Source organism: Sus scrofa, chromosome 15 (assembly GCF_054392235.1).
Source record: "Sus scrofa isolate SSC_HxYL_T2T_F1_AM1 chromosome 15, Sscrofa_HxYL_maternal_Yorkshire_Landrace_v2.0, whole genome shotgun sequence".
Classification (NCBI taxonomy): domain Eukaryota; kingdom Metazoa; phylum Chordata; class Mammalia; order Artiodactyla; family Suidae; genus Sus; species Sus scrofa.
The window spans coordinates 126,466,584-126,488,179 of NC_139397.1; the positions used below are offsets into that span (position 1 = coordinate 126,466,584).

The following is a 21,596-nucleotide window of genomic DNA, read 5'->3' on the forward strand; positions in this document are numbered from 1 at the left end:
TAAGTTATTATCTTAGTATATATTGATATAGCAAACATATACAACTATTTATACCTTGATGCGAGGCATAAATAATAATGAAGCAAAACCTCCACATGACTACCATCAAATTTAAGCAGCAGATCATTACAAACGTCTTTGAAGTCCCATGAGTGTGGCTCCCAATCCTACTTACTTACTTCCTTTTAGAGATAAATAGTATCCTGGATTTGGGGTTATCGTCCTCCTACTTTTATTTATAGGCTTACCACCTATGTTTGTGTTCTATATTTGAATTTGTATGCTTTTGAACTTCATCAAAAATGTAATTATACTACAGAATTTATACACAAGTTGTTTTCCACTCACTATTTTCATCATGAGATTTATTTAGGTGGCTGCCTATGGCTCTCAATCATTGATTCTTCTTTGCTTCACTCCTCTGCATATGCCAATGTATATTCCAATGAAATATACACATATCTATTCCAGTATTGATTAACACTTGGTTTTAGTTCAGTATTTCCTTTTTTTTTTTTTGCAGTTATAGATGATGCTTATTGGAAGAGTCCTCTGCATATACTTTCAAGTCAAAGATAATTCCAACAAACCATACAAGCAGGCGCTATTGAATTCATTTTGAAAAATCTGGTTTGGTTGTGGTAAGTCACTGCAGAAGCAGCTTAGTGCAAAATGTTTTCGGGAAGCACAGCATGTCTAAGAGCCTTGAATGTCTCCATAAATTACCATAATACATGGATATAATTTAGGACGTGGATGACAGGAAAATGACTTCAGCATTTCTCAGAGAACAAAACTGAACCGTCCTCTCAGGACGGGGAGCAAATGGGAAAGCAGAGTTCATGCAAGTATGACTCAGCCCAGATGCAGAAATAAAGAGAAGAAAAGCTCCTTCCTGAACCAGCTGGAGTAAAGGCCAGTGTGGGGAGTAAGTGGTGAATAAGAACCTCGAAGAAGAAGGTAAAAGATTTTCCCTGTGTTATGTAGAAAGTACCAGGCAAGAAAATTCCAAGTACAAGGAAAGACAACGAGCCCTGAATCAGAAACAGTTTAAGAATTACAAATATGTTTTTTTCTTTCAAGGGATGAAGTATAATATTACAGATAATAATAATTGGCACCCGTAACAACTTCCCTCTCATGTCACTGCTCTGTCCTACAGAGCACCACAAAATGTGCGAAAATTGGTAATAGGATCAAAATAACTATGACAAATAGAAAGACAGGAATTGAAAATTTGGAAGGGAGACAGAGAATCCAAGGAGCCTCTGGGCTGTGTGGAAGGACAAAGGAGAGGGAGTGCAGTGAAAAGCATCTTTGGAAAACAGAACTGTAAATAAGCATTTTTAGAGTGTGCGGTGTATAGTCCTAGTCAATATGGATCCCTCACTCCCCATATGAAGTCTTCATAAATGTCCGCAGTGACCTTGTAGACTTCATATGGATCTTTAAAAGGGAACTGAGGGACTGTCAAGCTATATATCTCAGCCCATCTGCTACAATCCATAGAGTACATAAGGATGGAGGAAGAAGCACAAAGTCTCATGAAAGAGTAAATTCTGGGAACCTGGAGATTAGGGATTGCTTACACCATGGAATTGGGAGTTTTATGACATTCATATCTAGATTTCAGTGGGCAGGAATGACCCAGCTAACATATTGATAATATTAATCTATATCCTTATAGAAATGTTAATCAATATTTTAGCTACATTAGGGATTGCATGCATTCTTTTTCATTGTTTAAAAAAAAAAACCCAAATAAGTATAAAATAAAAGTCTCTAATCAAGTATTTGTCATCTTTCTCTCATCTCAGGATCATACTCAGTGGTATTCATTGCTATTTATTTGATGGATTTCCCTCTGGAGCATTGTCTTTCCATTAGCATACCTATATTCTGAAAATTTGTTCATATCTATGGAAAGCTCTTTTTTTTCTAATAGTATTATTTGACCAAGAAGTTATAAATGGGAAATCCTGTACTTTCTGTATTAGAAGGTTACTGGTCAGAGAGGGCAGCCCTCTTAGGAATGCTAATCCTAGAATGGACTCCTGGCAGTGTCTCTAAAAGATGAGAAACACTCTTTCCATATTCTGAATAGAGCAATTCTTACTAATGCCACTTAATGGAATATTTCCACAATGTAAGCCTTTGCTAATATGATGATGGGAAACATGGGTGAAAGAGCAGGGATCCTTCTGCCCCTTCCCCTACTTGAGAGGAATTCTACTTTCAATTGTGATTCTGGATAGAGTGGAGTACCTTCTAATCTCTCTTTAGGCTGCTATATATAGTCTCAGAAAATTAATTAGGGAATTTGTCATTGCCTCTACTTCCCTGTTTGCAATTAGGAATATCTCTCTTTTTTTGCAATTAGGAATATCTTAAAGGAGGATGATTCCTCCATTGAACTTTTAGAATAACTTAACCAAATCATTCTGCCTATAATTTCCTTTTTATATATGCATAAAAACATGCTATGAGAATTAATCTAAAAAAATTTAAATACACTCCTTTTCAATAGTCATAGTAAATACTCTAAGTGAAAGCATTATGTCATAGTTTAATGGTCAGCATTTTATTTTTAATAGTGGTACATAAAAAAATCATGTATCTTACAGTTGGTAGCATCTTAGATTTAATGAAATAACAGCATTTCTACCCTCCACCGGAACTACTGGACAAGCATGTAGGTTAGGCTCCTGCAGTAAAACACACCTATGTGAGACTTAGTGTCAGATCTAACCTATGTAAATAAACAGGCTTCCATTTGGGGTGGCTTGAGTGGCAGCTGATGTGGTTAGTTATGGCTGCTATCTGGACTGACTGTGCCCAGATAGTGATTCAAGAAGTAAAGTAGTACAACCACTATGGAGAACATATGGAGGTTCTTTAAAAAGATAAAAATAGAGCCACCATATGATCTAGCAATCCCGCTCCCAGTCATATATCCAAAGAAAACCATAATTCAAAAAGACACCTCCCCCCAATGTTCACTGCAACACTGCTTACAATAGCTAAGACCTGGAAGCAAATTAAATGTTCACTGACAGATGAATGGATAAAGAAGATGTATATATATATATATATATATATGAAATGTGTGTGTGTGTAAATGAAATATGCATGGAATATTATTCAGCCATTAAAATAATGAAATAATGCCATTTTCAGCAACATGGATGGATGTAGAGATTTTCATACAAAGTGAATTAAGCCAAAGAAAGGCAAACACCATATGACATCATTTATATGTGGAATCTAAAAAAAAGATACAAATACCTTATATACAAAACAGACTCACAGACATAGAAAACAAACCTATAGTTACCAAAGGGTAAGGGAGGGAGGGATAAATTAGGAGTTTGGGATTAACATATACACACTACTATATATAAAATAGATAATCAATGAGGACTTACTATATATACCACAGGGAACTATACTCAATATTTGTTAATAACCTATAAGAGAAAAGAATCTGAAAAAGAATACTGAATCACTTTGCTGTACACCTGAAACTAACACAACTTGTAAAACAACTATACTTTGATTTTTAAAAAGCAGTATCCCCCTGGGAAGCATGATTCTATCTGTTTCTTCAGCAATTTGTTGATTCTGTGCTATATATAACATCCTGAAACAAATTCCTTTTATGCATAGATGAGCCCAAGTAAATCTATTTGCCCAGGGTCTTCTGAAAGAATGGTAAGGTTTCTTTAGGGGGACAGTTCTCAGCATACCATTAGCTGTCAAAGTCAGCAACAGCCCCCCATAACAGTCAATTTTCAACTTCTGTGATGGGGTCCCTGGGAAAATAAGAACCTTTGCCAATATATGGATTACACTTGAGAGTATAGTTTATAATAAAATTGCTAGAGAAAGGATATATAAAGGCATAAATTATTCTGGGCCTTGATATTCATTTGGGAACTATGTTTGAGTCCCACTTCACACTACACTTGAAATAAATTCCAGGTGATAAAATACCTAAATGTACAAAATAAAATTAAAAGAAATATATTGGTAATAACTGGCATTTATCAAAGTATAGAAAATCATGTATAATTTGGTAGGGATATCAAAGAACACAATCTCATTTTTGTAAACAATTATTTTTCAAGACATTAAATACACAACTCTTTGTAGTAATGATTTTGCTTCCAAGAATCCTACAAAAATAAAGTACAATTTGCAAAGATTTCTACATAGAAGTATTTAGGACTGCAGGGTTTGTTATAGAAAATGGAAAATGAATCAGCTTAGGTAATTGACAATAAGGGAATTGTGGAATAAACAATGCTATGTCCCATAATGAGATATTCTGCAGCATTGTTATGAATGGGCCAGTCTCCATGTGATAAGCTTGATGGTTATACATGACAGTCCATTTAATGTAACTGGAATGTATATATGTTGAGAATGTTTGCATGCACTAAAACCTTGAGAAATGCCCCAGAATAAGTAATCTTGGGGAGGGAGAGACTGGTAGGAAGGGGATGAAACTTGCTAACATTTTATTTTATATTTCTGGGATTTATTACAATGAATATTACTGCTTTCATAATTTAAAAAGCAATAAAGTTTGAGAAACACAAACAGCCTCTTATAAGGCAATATGAGTATTTTTTTCTGCTTCTATTGAAGCATAACAATTCTTTCTCTTGAAGCCCCTAGCTATGGATTCACTACAAGTGATTAAGATGCTATGGGACTTTTTCTGGGAGAGTGCACACACCAGTCCAGTGCAGGTAGCTATTGTTCAGAGCACCGTTGTCAAGTGGCTCAAATAATTTAGGATCTTCTTCTGGACTCATACACCCATTTGGGTGGAGTAACAAATTTACCTGTGTTGTTATAGGTTAAGCCACATCATTCCTTAAAAATATATGTGTATACAATGGATTTTGTATATATAAACAATGGAAAGCAATACATTTTCCTCTTTCTTGTTGCATTTTTCTGAACTCCATTTTAAGACACATCTGGCATTTATGAAACAAAAAGATTTGGAAGAAACAGAAGAAATAGATCTAGATCTAAGAGATATATTGACTATAAAGGAGGTAAATTGTCATTGCTGGAGGAATTATCATATTTAGGCATCTTCTTATAAAGCAATAGTCAACTACATTACAGAACCAACCCAAGAAAAGTAAACCTACAAGTAGATAAAGTGAATTTTGCTTTGACATTGAGAAATTTGAAGCAGCTAAAACTGACAATTATCTTAGAATGGATCAAGGAATTTTTGAAGCAAGGAGGTTAATTTGACCAATTCATTTTAAGTCATTAAAATGTATCTGTCTAAAGCTTCTGGCTGACTCTAAGAAAAAAGCTATTTAACTTTCAACAATGTGAGAGTCAACCGAAGGAAAAACAAATCTATATATTCAGCTAAATAATAACTGTGAACAATATCTTGATAAGCGTTGCTTTGAAATTATATTAACAATATTAATGGTGCTTAAGTGGTTAAAATCATGTTATGAAAAGCAGTACGTCCCAAAGATACTAAATATACATATTTGCCAATGACCTGGAGTTAACTGAATCTTTATATCTTAAATGTGAAGAAAACTTAAAACTTTGTGATGCTCAGTAAGGAAACAATATAAACTAATATGAAAAAAATCATGATGTTATTAGTTAGAAAATAAAATGTGTCTGTTTATCATGGTGTTTTCTAGCAACATCTCCCCTAGAACATGCTGATATTAAAATGATCATGATTTGATACAACATGACATCTTAGCCAGGGTTAAGTCCTTTTCCTTGCATATCACTAATCTCTTCTTTGTTGCTGATTTTACTAAAACTTAATGTTAATATTAATATTGGCTCCCATTTACATACTTCCAAAAATGTTAATCAGGCTGCTCCCACTTTCAACCTTGTATTATAACTCTGTGTGTACACAAATAGGATGTCCTATTGATCTTTATATTCCCCAGTACATTGACCAAAATGCCTCATCAATAAATGTTTTATTATTAAATGATTGACAACTAGTGTGTAGTTTCACTGAAGATATTTCATCAGCTTGGTTATAATACATAATGCAATTTTTATTTTTTCAATACCTAGCAACTGAATGTTCCTGCTTCCATTAAAAAAAAAAAAACTAATCTTTTGGTTACTGTGACATGTTAGTGAAAAGATCAGTATTAAATCTCTTTCTCTAGGAAGGCAGTACATTTTGCCTCAATTCAGAGCTGTAGACTTCTGTATCTGAAAAATTTGTACTCTTTGAGAATCCACAAAATTGTACTAAAGCATATAAATCTGATCTCAAAGTCTTCATATAAATTTTGGGAAATCAGTGTCTTATTATCTAATGTTTTCTTTTCTGATATGACATTATGAAAATTTCCCAGATATTAGAAATTACATTAACAATTTTGGTTAAATAAGAAATGTAAATCAAAACTACCATGAGATACCACCTCACACCAGTCAGAATGGCCATCATTAATAAATCCACAAATAACAAGTGCTGGAGGGGCTGTGGAGAAAAGGGAACCCTCCTGCACTCTTGGTGGGAATGTCAACTGGTTCAGCCACCATGGAGAACAGTTTGGAGATACCTTAGAAATCTATACATAGAACTAACATATGACCCCGCAATCCCACTCTTGGGCATCTATTCGGACAAAACTCTACTTAAAAGAGACACATTCACCCGCATGTTCATTGCAGCACTATTCACAATAGCCAGGACATGGAAACAACCCAAATGTCCATCGACAGATGATTGGATTCGGAAGAGGTGGTATATACACACAATGGAATACTACTCGGCCATAAAAAAGAATGACATAATGCCATTTGCAGCAACATGGATGCAACTAGAGAATCTCATCCTGAGTGAAATGAGCCAGAAAGACAAAGACAAAGACCATATGATATCACTTCTAACTGGAATCTAATATCCAGCACAAATGAACATCTCCTCAGAAAAGAAAATCATGGACTTGGAGAAAAGACTTGTGGCTGCCTGATGGGAGGGGGAGGAAGTGGGAGGGATTGGGAACTTGGGCTTATCAGACACAACTTAGAATAGATTTACAAGGAGATCCTGCTGAGTAGCATTGAGAACTTTGTCTAGATACTCATGTTGCAACAGAACAAAGGGTGGGAAAAAAAATGTAATTGTAATGTATACATGTAAGGATAACTTGATCCCCTTGCTGTACAGTGGAAAATAAATAATAATAATAATAATAATAATTTTTAGGCAAATTAAATTCCCTCCTTTAATTGTTAACAGTTTAAACACTGTCAAATGCTATTGCTAAAGCACAAAGTCAACCATTCTAAAGGTATTTATTTACTTGCTTTATATTAATTTTGTATAATTCTAAGTTATTATTCAGGATATATTTGCTTCCTAATTTTCTAAAATGTGATTTCTCCACATTCCTTGAATGTTTAACAAAATAATATGAAACATGTATTTATTTCATTTATATCTGATATTTATCGAGCAAGAGAGTCTCTAGTTATAGATTCAAAAGGAAGATAAAAATGTCTCCTATATCTCTGTAAAATGTTTTTCCATGTAAAATACCTGTGGGAAATAAAGGGAACACAACAACCAGAACAGATGACTAAAAGAAGAGTAAAATTTGTCATTACAAAAGGGGGTGTTATATCATCCTCCTAAAGAGAAATCATGATTTAATATTTACATTTTAATCCTGGCTAAATACTCACCTTTGTTTCAGAGTAATGGCAAGATTCTTGCTCTTACCTTCACATCCCCAACACCTCTTCCTTTTGTGCCGTCTTGGTCAGATCTCTCCTTTGAAACAGAAAGATGAAAGAACTCTTAAGACAGATTATATTAGATTTTCCCTCCAAAGTAATTTAAATAAACTGCTAACCCAAATGACAGATCAAATAGATGGAATTTTGGACACCATTCTATAGGTTTCTAAAAGAGAGAGATGTGCATACGTGACTAGGCCCTTTCTCTGGCAAGATTACGACAAAACACCAACTTGTGCCTTGGAAAAGAATAGTAAACAATTATCCTTATTAGCACATTAATATGCACTTACTATTTCACATTGTTTGGTTTTATTAATATTGAGCATGTACCTACTACTCAATAATATCAAATATCTTTTGAGAACTTATCGTGCAAGACACCTGTGTAAAGAAATAAAGACCTGGAGTTCCCCTCATGGCTCAGTGGAAATGAATCTGACTAGCATCCATGAGGACATAGTTCGATCCCTGGCCTTGCTCAGTGAGTTAAGGATCCCACATTGCCTTGAGCTGTGGTGTAGGTCATATATAAGGCTCAGATCCTACATTGCTGTGGCTGTGGCATAGGCCGGCAGGTGCAGCTCCGACTTGACTCCTAGCCTGGGAACTTCAATATGCCACAGGTGCGGCCCTAAAAAGACAAAAAAAAAATAAAAATAAAAAAATGAAGACTCAATTCCCAATCTCAAAAAGCTCAAACCTAAAGAGGATTAAGGCTAAAACAGATTTTAATGTAAAATTACATGTGTAAAAATTGCAAGTAAATTTAATGGACTATAATAGCGCCAAAAACTTATCTAGTATTTATTATATGCCAGGTGTCTACTCAGAATCAAGAACATTCTTACCATTATACTCTCCATTTTACAGATGATAAAACTGAGACAAGGAGATCAGGTAATTTTTCCAATGCCCCAGAGCTAGTACATAGCAGGGCTGTGATTGGCAGTGATGCTCTGGGAGAAGCTGACCAAAGTAGCTTGGTAGTAGTGTTTTGACTTAATATTCTAGTTATAAAGACCAAAAGGGAGGGGGGGGCTTTGTCCAAAATGCGGTTCTCTAAATGGTAAATGTATTCCTTGCATGTCAGCAATCTGAAATTATTTTATACGTAAATGAATTAAACAAATAAGTATATTGTAAGTGATGAAGCCATGTTCCTCACTGTCAGAGACCACAACTCAGCAATGAAATGTTACAAATATACACAGCAGGCATGTTAGAATGAATCCTGTAACCGTGGACTGGAATTGGACTATCCCTAGGAATTGATTTTATCTTATGGAATAGATTTAATACTTATCTATTTGGATATACCCAGATAGATACATGAATGAATAACATAGAGTATAGAAAGGGGAAGATAGTGACTTTATTGTGGAGAAAGCTGACAGGCTCCACTTGAACTGATGATCAAGATTAACGTCACTAATCACAAGACACTGATATCACTTCACCCTGATATGATACATGAAAAAGGATACATCTCCTCTGTGATTTCCTTGCTCAAAATTCAGATTCTCAGTCTAATCACTAGAAAACATAAAACAAACCCAACTGAGGGACAGTCTACAAAAACACCTGACTACTCCTCTTCAAAAGTGTCAAGGTCATAAAGGGCAAGGAAAGACTGAGAAGCTGTTCTCGGTTGGAGGAAACTAAGAAGACGTGACAACTAAATGTAGTGCAGTGTCCTGGACTGGGTCCTGGAACACAAAAAGGACATTAATAGAAAAACTGGGGAACTTTGAATAAAGTCTGTAGTTTCATTAGTAGTACTGGTATCAACATTTAATTCTTAGTTTTGATCATTTTATCATGGTTATACAGGATGTTAGCATGAGGGGAATTAGAGTGGAGAGTAAATGAAAACTCTTTATACTATAGCCATTCTTCTGTAAGTCTACATTTTTTTGCAAAAAAGGTTAAAATGAAATCCAAAAACAAATATAAAATATGCTCACACAAAGGTTTATAAACAAATATCTACAGGAGCATTGCTCTTAATTGTATTTAAAAAAAAACAACAACTAGAAACAACCCTTATGTCTATGAACAGTTAAGTGAATAAATAAATATGGGAAATCTACAGAATGGAATATTACCATGGAAAAAAACTACAGTGTGGATCATTGTTACAAGATTTATGCTGAGTGAATGAGACAGACACCAAAAAGTAAATACTAAATATTCTATTAATATAAAATTTTAGAGTAAGTAAAACAAACCTATGATGATAGAAAGCACATAAGTGGTTGCCTGGGGCTTGTGATGATGGTAAAGTAAAATATTACTTGGAAGGAAAATATTTACTGAAAAGAGAGATAATGCCACTTTCAGGATAATGAAAATACTCTATATTTTGATCAGGGGTGGTTCCATGGATAATTACATTTGTCAAAACTTACCAAACTGTACACTTACAATGGGTTCATTTTTTGTATGTAAACTAAATCTCAAACAAGTTGATTGACAACTAAGAAAAAATGATCAAAGACAGATTTAATTTAAAAGCTGTGCCAATTTCTCATGGTGGCATAACCTGGCCATGATTCTTGGTGCATAAATGGGCTCTAGGGACTATTTTGGCACATTTGGCACAGTCCCAGAAAAATCGTCTGCCACCTCTGTGCTAAGATGGAGGGGTCATCTCTCCAGAGAAACTGTTCTGATTGCTTCTTTAGTTTCCCTGAAAAAAAAAATTATTTTATTTTATTTTTTTTTGCTTTTTAGGGCTGCACCCATGGCATATGGAGGTTCCCAGGCTAGGGGTCTAACTGGAGCTACAGTTGCCAGCCTATACCACAGCCAAAGCAAGGCAGGATCTGAGCCACATCTTTGACCTACACCACAGCTCACAGCAACATCAGATCCTTAACCCACTGAGCGAGGCCAGGGATTGAACCTGCAACCTCATGGTTCCTAGTCAGATTTGTTTCTGCTGTGCCACGATGGGAACTCCTCCCTGGAAATTTTGATTCTTCTTCTCAATCTGGCACATTATCAAAGCCTAAGGATTTGTCCTTAGCAACACAAAACAACTGCATTTAAGGTCTCACTAAAAATTAAACCCCAGTGCACCCTCTTGCTAATTCTCATTAAAATTGTGACTGTGATAAATAATTTTATTGGACGTATTGCCAGTATGAGTTGTTATTCTGTTCCTCCAGAGGTATGACTTTCTTGGTCCTCTTAGATTTTCTTTTGACAAATTGTACTTTGGCATTAGAACTATTAGGCCACAAAAACTCAGAAACACCAAAGCAATCCTGAAAAACAAAAACCAAGCAGGAGGCATAACTCTCCCAGACTTCAAGCAATGTCACAACGCCACAGTCATCAAGACAGTGTGGTACTGGTACCTACCAAAACAGACAGACCGACCAATGGAACAGAATAGAGAACCCAGAAATAAACCCAGACACCTGTGGTAAATTAATCTTTGACAAAAGAGGCAAGAACATAAAACGGGAAAAAGATATGTTATTCAGCAAGAATTGCTGGGAAACCTGGACAGCCGCATGCAAATCAATGAAACTAGAACACACTCTCACACCATGCACGAAAATAAACTCAAAATGGCTCAAAGACTTAAACATAAGACAAGACACCATCAAATTCCTAGAAGAGAACATAGGCAAAACATTCTCTGACATCAACCTTACAAATATTTTCTCAGCTCAGTCTCCCAAAGCAACAGAAATAAAAGCAAAAGCAAACCAATGGGACCTAATCAAACTGACAAACTTTTGCACAGCAAAGGAAACCAAAACAAACAAACAAACAAAAGGACGACTTACAGAATGGGAGAAAATAGTTTCAAACAATGCAACTGACAAGGGCTTAATCTCTAGAATATATAAGCAACTTATACAACTTAACAGCAAAAAAAAGCCAACAACCCAATGGAAAAATGGGCAAAGGACCTGAATAGACATTTCTCCAAGGAAGATATACAGATGGCCAACAAGCACATGAAAAAATGCTCCACATCCCTGATTATTAGAGAAATGCAAATCAAAACTACCACGAGATTCCACCTCACACCAGTCAGAATGGCCATCATTAATAAGTCCACAAAAAACGAGTGCTGGAGGGGGTGTGGAGAAAAGGGAACCCTCCTGCACTGTTGTTGGGAATGTAGGCTGGCACAAACACTATGGAGATCAGTACGGAGATACCTTAGAAATCTATACATAGAACTACCATATGACCCAGCAACCCCACTCTTGGGCATATATCCAGACTAAACTTTCCTTAAAAAACACATATGTATCCGCATGTTCACTGCAGCTCTATTCACAATAGCCAAGAGCTGGAAACAACCCAAATGTCCATCAAAAGATGATTGGATTAGGAAGATGTGGTATATATACACAACGGAATACTACTCAGCCATAAAAAAGACTGAAATAATGCCATTTGCAGCAACATGGATGGACCTAGAGACTCTTACACTGAGTGAAATAAGTCAGAAAAACAAATACCATATGATATCACTCATATCTGATATCTAATATACAGCAGCATGAACCTTCCCACAGAAAAGAAAATCATGGCCTTGGAGAATAGACTCGTGGTTGCCCGGGGGAGGAGAAGGGAGTAGGATTGTTTGGGAGCTTGGGATTAATAGATGCAAACTATTGCTCGCGGAATGGATTTACAATAAGATTCTGCTGTGTAGCACTGAGAACTAGGTCTAGATACTTACAAAGCAGCATGACAATGGGAGAAAAAATTATGTATACATGTATGTGTAACTGGGTCCCTATGCTGTACAGTGGGAAAAAAAGTGTTGAGGGCAATAACAATAAAAAATAAATTAAAAAAAAACAAAAAAAGAAAACTATTAGGGAAAAGATAAAACTAAATATTGTATCTACTCATTTATTCAACTTGTTAAAACTTGATTTATGACATGATGAGGAACCTGTGAGAAATCCAAATGGCTATGCAATGTAGGGAATGGAGTTGCTAAGTCCCAGGAGGTAGACTTTTTAATTGAGGGATGAGAGCTAACACATTTAACAACCTGTGAGCCATGGACACTGACCCACCAGAAGGAACACCTTCAGAGTTCTGGAGCAGTTCTCAAAGCATCCCTGCTTCATCAAATTTCATCCTTGGTTGATGGATGGTAAAGGTGAGTGGAAAACACTGAGGGATGGAGAAAAGGCATTCAGGGCTATTTACCAATCAGTAAGGAAATATTTTAGCATCTTAAAAACTAGGGTGGTCATACTAAGGCATACTCACTGAATAGCAACCCTGAATGCAGTTGAAAATATTTATTAGTATATCAACCAATAGCATATTTATGAAGACCTTTGGGAGAAATTTCTTTCAGAATGATGTAAAGTTATATAGCTCTTAAGCATCTGACTTATTAAAAATGTATCCCATGGATATTCTGAATCTTAGAAATCTCTTTATCTCTCTGGCTATTTAGAAGTTTAGAAGCGTATTTTCAGCCAACTTTAGCTATGGTATTAAATATTTTAAAATAAGATACCTTGTCTTCCTGCATCTGGCTGTGTTTTATTTTTATTCTAATTTCTTATTTATCTTTTGAATACTTTTCCCCCATCAATTTATTTGTATCATATTGTATACATTTCTTAAAGAAACCTCCAAAACTTATAAAATTTAATATATTTTCTATTAAATTGACATACATATTATATATGCACATAAGAGATAAGTTAACTTTATTTGAGTTAAGGGTGATATCTGAGCTGGGAATTGAAAGACAAAGGTTTCACTTGGTAGACATGGGGATAAGGACACTCCAGAGAGAAATCACAGTGTGTTTAAAGGCATAAATTTGTGAGAACAGCATGGCATGTCGTTGAACTGCAAGTAGTTTATTTTTATTAAAATAAGTGGATAGGGAGAGGAGAAGTCTGCAGAGGCAACTCACAAATGCAAACAATGAATTTGGACTATTTCCTGTACCCAACAGGAATGTGATGAATAATTTTAAGCATGAAAGAAATGTGAATTGATTTGTAAGTTAGAAACACTTTAGCAGCAATATAAAAAATTTCTTTGAGGATGGAAGAGGTTAGAATCTGAGATATAAACTAAATGACTATTGAAATATTCCTGGAGTTCCTGTCGTGGCACAACAGAAACAAATCCGACTAGGAACCATGAGGTTGAGGGTTTGATCCCTGGCCTCGCTCAGTGGGATGAGGATCTGGCGTTGCCATGAGCTGTGGTGTAGGCCGCAGATGAAGCTTGGATCTGGTGTTGCTGTGGCTGTGGTGTAGGCCGGCAGCTACAGCTCCGATTAGACCCTTAGCCTGCGGACCTTCATGTGCTGTGAGTGCAGCCCTAAAAAGACAAAAGAATGAAGAAAGAAAGAAATATTCCAAGGCAAAATCTACAAAATACTCCTAAACATTTCAATGTTGCTTGATGTGTTTATATCCATAGCAAGATCATAAGTTACCTGAGTAGCAGAATCATGTATAATATTTCTTATGAGTTCAATCCCCACAGTGGTTAGCACTAGAAGCACATTGGAAAAAAAGTTTCTTTGATCTAAAAATTTTAAAAATGGAGTGGGAGACAAGACAGCAGAGCTGAAGGACTCTGAGCTCACCTCCTCTCACAAGCACCCCCAAATCACAACTAATTGCTAAACAACTATTGATAAAAACAGACTGAAACCTGCCGACAAAGATTTTCTACAGCCAAAGACATAAAGAAGGAACACAATGAGAGAGTAGGAGTGGTGCATTCACAACAAACAAATCCCATATTCCTCTGGTGAGGACCCACAAACCAGAGATTTTATACTGCAGAGCTTATCCCATGAGAGTGAGAGTTCTGAGACCCATGTGAGGCTCCCCAGCCTGGGAGTCTGGCATTGGGAGGAGGAGACTCCAGACCATTTGGCTTTGAAGGCCAGTGGAGCTTGAGCACAGAAGCGGCACAGAACTGGGGGAAACAGAGACCACTCTTGGAGGGTGCGCACAAGGTCTCTTTTGCAAAAAGCGGTGACTTCACAGGAGCCTAGGCCAGACAGACCTACCTGCTGGTTTTGGAGGGTCTCTTGGGAGGGCGGGGGTTGGGGGATGCGGGTGTGGCGGCTGTGTCTGTCTCTGGGATCTTAAAAAATTTTTAAATGGATTAAGTTGTTAATCAATTACTAGTGTCAGCTGCTAGCAGAGTAGAAATAAGTAGTTTTAATATAATAGAAATTCATTCCTCTGCAAAAATATTGTCAAGGGGAGTTCCCATTGTGGCTCAGCGGTAACAAACCCAACTAACATATATGAGGAAGTGGGTTTAATCCCTGGCCTCATTCAGTGGGTTAAGGATCCAGTGTTGCCATGAGCTGTGGTATAGGCCACAAATGTGGCTTGGATTCTGTGTTGCTGTGGCTGTGGTGTGTAGGCCAGAAGCTGCAGCTCCAATTAGACCCCTAGCCGGGGAGCCTCCATATACTGCAAGTGTGGCCCTGAAAAAAGCAAAAGCAAAGCAAAAAAAAAAAAAAAAAAAAAGAATATTGGCTGGGTAGACAGTGGTAGGGGCGGCAGCTTTATTTGTTACCAAGGATCCAATGCCCTACCTTTCTGGCTCCCCAGCCTCAGCAGATGGCTTACTTTCTCATGGCTTCTTCGTGGGGCAAAGTGGTAGCTGGAGCTCCAGCCATCACTTCCAGGAAGGAAACAGAATGGAAAGAGTGATGGGCAGACACAGGTCAACGACTTGTCTTCTCCCTCAAGAGGTTTTCTGGAACTTCTTACCTAACACTTTCTGTGAACATTTTTTTACTCTCAGTGGCTGGGAGTGAAGTCTTTTAACTGGACACTGGTAAATCCTCAAACAAAATTAAAAGTCATATTAAGGAAGAAAAGTTGAGTGACTATTAGGTAGACATTTCACAGCCATTTCACAAGTGGCTATAGTGTCCTCAGCATATTAATATGCTTTCTTTTATTTAACCCAATGAACATTGTGCTGATAGTCACAGGCTCAGAGGAAAAACCCTGAATCCACACTCAGCTCCAGCTGCTACTAGCTGTGTAAACACAGGCAAGTTATTTATCCACTCTGTCTCACTTTCCCCATCTATAAAATGGGGATAAGAATAATACCTATATCACAGGTGGTTTTACAGATTAAATGAGTTAATAGCTGAATTCACGTAAAACAGGATATGACTGACTATATAAGGGTTTGCTATTTTTGTTACGTATATTCCACAAGGTAGGTCTAATTGTTATTTTGAGTGGTGATATGCAAACTGAACTCTTCTAATTCCAAGCTCAGTGATCTTCCCACCCTACCACTATCTTATTAAAAACTAAGAGAAGGATGCAAAGAAAGGATCACAGAGAAAGAAAGAAGACAACAGAGCCCCCACCTTAGCTACATTCCTTTGCAATTTTGCTTAGGGCTAGTGTATGCCTACGTAGTCTCTGGCTTTCAGTATTTAATGAAGCTTCATGCAACCCCTGAGTCTTGCATACCTAAGAGAATGGAATATCTCTGTCGTGTAAAATACCATTTGTCATTTAGCTTATGTATTTGAAACTGTATTTCAAGCATTTAACAATAAAATGTTTGTTCTTCCTGCTTTCAGGAGTAAATTGCAAACCTTCAAATGGTTTTATATGCTAATCATAATAAAGTAGTTCTAATTCTAGACAACAGCAGCTTCTCTGTTCCCTCTGAGGGTGACCTGGCATTGCTAGCTGGTTAGATTACTCCTTATCTGATTGGAGCTTTGTCAGGAATTCTCACCTATTACACCTGTCGGCTGAGGCTCATTGGCTTATGGCACTGGAATGAAACGAACAATTGGGACTGAAACTAGAAGTCTTATTGACAACACTGGCATCACAGACTCATGAACCAGAGCTATGGCTTCATGTTGATAACAAGTTGTGGCTAGAACATTTTCCTTGCAATTAAATTTCTGAGATGCTACCTTCTTGATTGAGAGCAACAACCCATTTTTAAAGCGTGTATTTCTGAACTTCCTCTAGCCTCATCTATGAGTAGAACACTATATTAAAATCATGACATTTGGCTATTCCAGACAAGTGGTGAAACTACTATGGATGTGCTTTATTAAAGTTAAACATTGATTATCTTAGTCTATTGTGAAGACAAAGCAACTACAGAATAAAACAAAATCAATGGATCTGTTCAACCATTTCCCTTAGAAAGAAAAATTAGCATTCTGCAAAGAAATAAAAGCATTTGGAAGTGAAAACTGCTAATCCTTGTTTCATCTCAAGACATAGCCATTTAACAAGTGCAGCCATGAACCATCTAACACTATTCTTTCTTGGCTTGCTTGCTTGTTTGAAAATCTGAGCAAGACACATCACTACTTTGTATCCCTGTTTCCTTTATACATCAAGATGATGATAAAAAAAAAACATATTGCTATTTGAAACTAATTAATTTTTAATTGATCTGACTGGTAATAAAATGCTGTACAGCAATGACAAGCACAATATAAATTATGGACAAAAAGCCACCATCTGGCAGATTGTATTACTATGGAGGAATTTATGGTCTCTCTCAAAATATTTGGAATAGTGTATGTTAGGATGGAGAGTGCTACAGGGTGGGATGGACAGATGCTTTTCATTCAGAAGAATTGAGAGCCACATGAGGCTAGGAAGATGGTTCAAAGGTTGAAGTACTTCCCACGTGCTCATTGATTTGGACCTCTCTCTCCCAAGTTTATACACACATGAATTAGCTTCCTTATACTTAGTGCCTACTCATTCACTCCTACTCACCTGAATCTGCCCCTTTGCATATACTGTCAGACTCATAAGTCCATAAGCCATAGGCTGGGTGAGAGTCTTGGAGTTCTCCCTAGGCACTGACAGCTATGACAATAACACCAATATCATATTAATTTTTATAACAAATGTCACATGCAAAATAAGAAATGCATATTGTTATGGACACATAAATAGTGCAGTGTCTGGCAGTAGTAAACATTTAAGAGAAATGTATATCTGCAGTGGATGAAAAGTTTTAGACAAGAATTCATGGAATGCAGACTTAGGTGTTTACAATTTGGATACAGTAACTACATATTTACATCACTATATAAATTGATGGAGATAAAATGTAAAAAGGGAGTCACTTCTATGAAAACTACATTGAAGGCTTTGGAAAGATTCCATAAATGTAAATCTGTCAAAAATCTTTACCAATTCAGGTATACCAAGAAAACTAAAACTTTAAAGGGAAAAAAAACACAAAATGCATCAAAGAAATTGGTACTCTGCTGCCTCAAAAATATCTTTAAATTCTCACTCCTCTTTAAGGAAACCAAATCTTAAAATTTTATATGATGAATTTTAGATGTAGATTAGACAAGAAGATGAAATTCAAAGCAGGGAATCTAGAATAAAGAAAAAGACATGGCACAACATAAAAATATCGAAAAACTGATATTAATTTCAGAACCACTTAAATAAAAATAAAGTTAAGCATGAATAATTTTTAAGCTTCCTTTGAAATATTTTTTTCAACTAACCACTCAATCAATGAACATGATAATGTCACGAAACAGGGCTTTATTGCAAACATCATGAAAGAACTTTCAAGCTTTACAGAAATTTTAGCTATGTGCACCCATTTCTGTTTTTACCAATACACCAAGTCAATAAATGAAGATTTCCCTGAGAACCAATAAACTGACTGGTGTGTAGTTGGGTGTGAAGCCATGAGGATATTTACTGAGGCTTGAAAAGGAGAGGATGCAAAATTCCAATGCTCAGAAATTGGAAATGTAATCCAAGGAGACTTCCTTAAATGCAACTTCAGTGACTTAACCAGGAATAACTAGCTAGTTAGCTAATTCCTCCCTCTCCTATTCTCTCTCACCCTCCTCACTCTGTACATGCATGTGTGTAGAACACATAAGATATATGATATGTGCACCGTGATTTTGTACACCTACACCATATATACTTGTGCACACATGGTCCATATGTAACATACATATGGCTATAAATACCCAATCACACATCCGTCTACAGAACATTGAACATTCTGCTTCCCCCTTAATCCTATTCTTATAAACTCAATTTCCAGCCAACAATGTGACGTTTCAGAACCAAAATTACTTAAAAAGAAACTTCACACCTAGCTTGCACCTTCTTAAAGATTTTCTGTGGCAGTGGATTCTCAAACTTCACTCCTGACATTTAGAAAGTCTTACAGCTGATCTTAGATAACAGAACTTAACACCTAAACAGTATGTCCTACATTTTCTGAATACTTTGAGTACACTAATTAATCTACATGATATCCTTGTGGAGTGAATAATTATAATTTTTTCACAGGTTGTTTTCAATGACACAGCTGAGACTTGGTTAAATAAAGTATCTAATAAAACAGGACATTAATGACACTTAATTCTATTATTTACAGAGCGAGAATTACATAGGAAAGATGAAATGATAGTTCAATAAACAATTATTGGGCCCTTATTATGTGCATTACAAGTGAAGGAGAAAAGAAATCACTGCTGCCTTTAATGTGATTGCAGTACAGTGTGATTCTGTGAAGAGAGATTTGTTTAAAGCACAGACACAGCTCAGGGACAGGAATAACTAACTCTTGTTTGTGGAGGTATGGTAAGACATTTGTTTCTAAAATAACTCTAATGTAGGATTTTGAAAAGCAAGATTTCACTTAATGGACAAAGAGGAGAAGGATATTCTTACAAGAGAAACATGACATATCAACGTATAGGACACATTTTTCAGCCAAATAAAATCATAGCAGTGTAACAGGTCTGAATGAACCCTAAGGTTTTAGTAGGAAATTACAGAACATATAGAAACCACATGATGCACAGTCTTTTTCCACCTACAAGATTTAAAATCTATTTGAGGCTCCCAGGAGCTCTTAAAGTTTACATAGGAGAGTGAATGACATGATCTGTTGCATTCCAGATGTTCTCTGTAAGTACATTTGTTAATCTGAACAATAAGGAAAATAAATTAAAAAGAAGACTAGGATTAAGTTGTTGCACTGAGAATGAAGAGATGGTGGCAGCTTCCATCCTTATTTTACAAGTAGCATTAACCACACTTAGTGTCTTTAAATAAATTGATGACTTTCCGCCACTGGTAGCTTCCCAAAGTGTCATTCATGGATTTCCTGGGGGACAAAGTGGTAGAGAGCAATAGATAACACAGCTCACGGGATCACTCCATTATCAAATGGACTATGTATGGATTTAGAAATCACATAACTCAATGTTTTATCTGAAGATATTCTTATCTAAAGTAACAGAAATGCCCATCTCTTAACTTGGAATCTAGGGTTAAGCCAAATTTACGCAATCAATGTCTACCTTTCCCCCAAATTAAACCTGGACCAAGACTGATTGACCAATGGCTCTGCAGAGGGAACTAGGCAGGTGCAACATGTGGGTTCTCACTTCTGTCTGACTTTAGGGAGAAGGGAAGGGTGTGAAGAGTCAGGAAGGGTATTTAATTGCTTCTTACTTTATGGTCCTATAGAAGCAATGAGAGAGGCCAGTTAATTACTCTGTGACTTTCTAAAAACCTACCCATTTTTGTTTAAATAAACAATTCCTGCTTGGGGGGAAAATTCAGAGAAGACTAATAGATAATTTCATCTTATCTTTCCATGTAAAATAGAAGAATGTTAAAAAATAAGTTGCAAAATAGTGAAAAATGGAATGCTTTTAAGAAACAACTCCTCTGATAATTGAGCAAATATTTGAGCATGTGCACACAAAATGGCAATCCCCTAAGTCTTTTTTTTTCCCCCTAAATCTTACCAACAAATGTTAGCTTAAAAAAATGAGTCTTGGCAAAAGAGATATCCATTGCTATTAACAGGATGTCCAAACCTTATGCTTCATGTATGGGAAACTATTAACTCACAAATTAGCCAAATAAATTTGAAATATGCTATTTTTAATACTCTTGCATTAAAATCTACTGTGGTTTGAGGTTTGGTATAGAAATGTATAACAGCGATTTTTTTTTTCTCTTTAGTGCTATATTAGAGCCTGAGGGAGAAGTCTTAGGTAAGAGTAATGTTCACTCAGGTATTATGTGCAATGATGGTAATAGGAAGAGGGATGTTGACTAACATCCTATGTACCTGCAATGTATGTCACATGTCTTCAGAGGGGAATTTCATATTTCCCCTAGAGTTCTCCATGAGGAAAACCCATACTCATTTTTTTTTATATAATTTTCTTTTTGCCCACACTCGTGGCATGCAGAAATTCCCAAGCCAGGGATTGAACTGGAGCCGCAGCCATGACAATGCCAAATCCTTAACTGCAAGGTCACCATGGAACTCCCTGAGCCCATTTTCCAACTTAACGTCTCAGAAAATTTCCCTCCTTATGAGATTCTACACAAAGTCCCCACTATAAGAAGCAAAATAGAATTTGTATAGCCATCCAAGGGATTCTGGAATGTGATGCTATCAGCAGAGTGACAGACATTGCTCCCTGGTGTTGGCATAGAGAAGCTATTGTGCACCTCGAGTCCTGGTCTGTTTGTCCTTTTCTTATGCATGAGCACAGGCATATGACTTAACCCAGCTGTGTCTCAGTTTCTCCTGTATAAGAAGTGTGAGAATTATAATTACTTACCTCTTAGGGATGTTATGACACTAATTAATACCTCAGAACTCTGTGAATAAAAATCATTCTGCACAGATGTTAATTGCTATTATTCAAAGAACAGCCATGAGGCCAGCTGCAGTACAAGTAGGTGGTGGGCAGGTTTTCAATCTCCTTACTGAAGGCCAAATAGCAGTTAGTAAGAAGAATAGTG

The 21,596-nt window shown here is 36.4% G+C and overlaps 1 protein-coding gene across 1 annotated transcript in view; it reads right to left on the minus strand.

The window, feature by feature from the left end:
- The window catches only part of LOC146396117 (uncharacterized), a 192,420-nt gene that overhangs the window by 115,097 nt on the left and 55,727 nt on the right, over positions 1-21,596 (minus strand). The window contains exon 5 of the mRNA XM_084999112.1: positions 7,757-7,807. The gene's annotated coding sequence lies outside the window, so the exon portion shown is untranslated. The remainder of the gene's footprint in view (positions 1-7,756; positions 7,808-21,596) is intronic.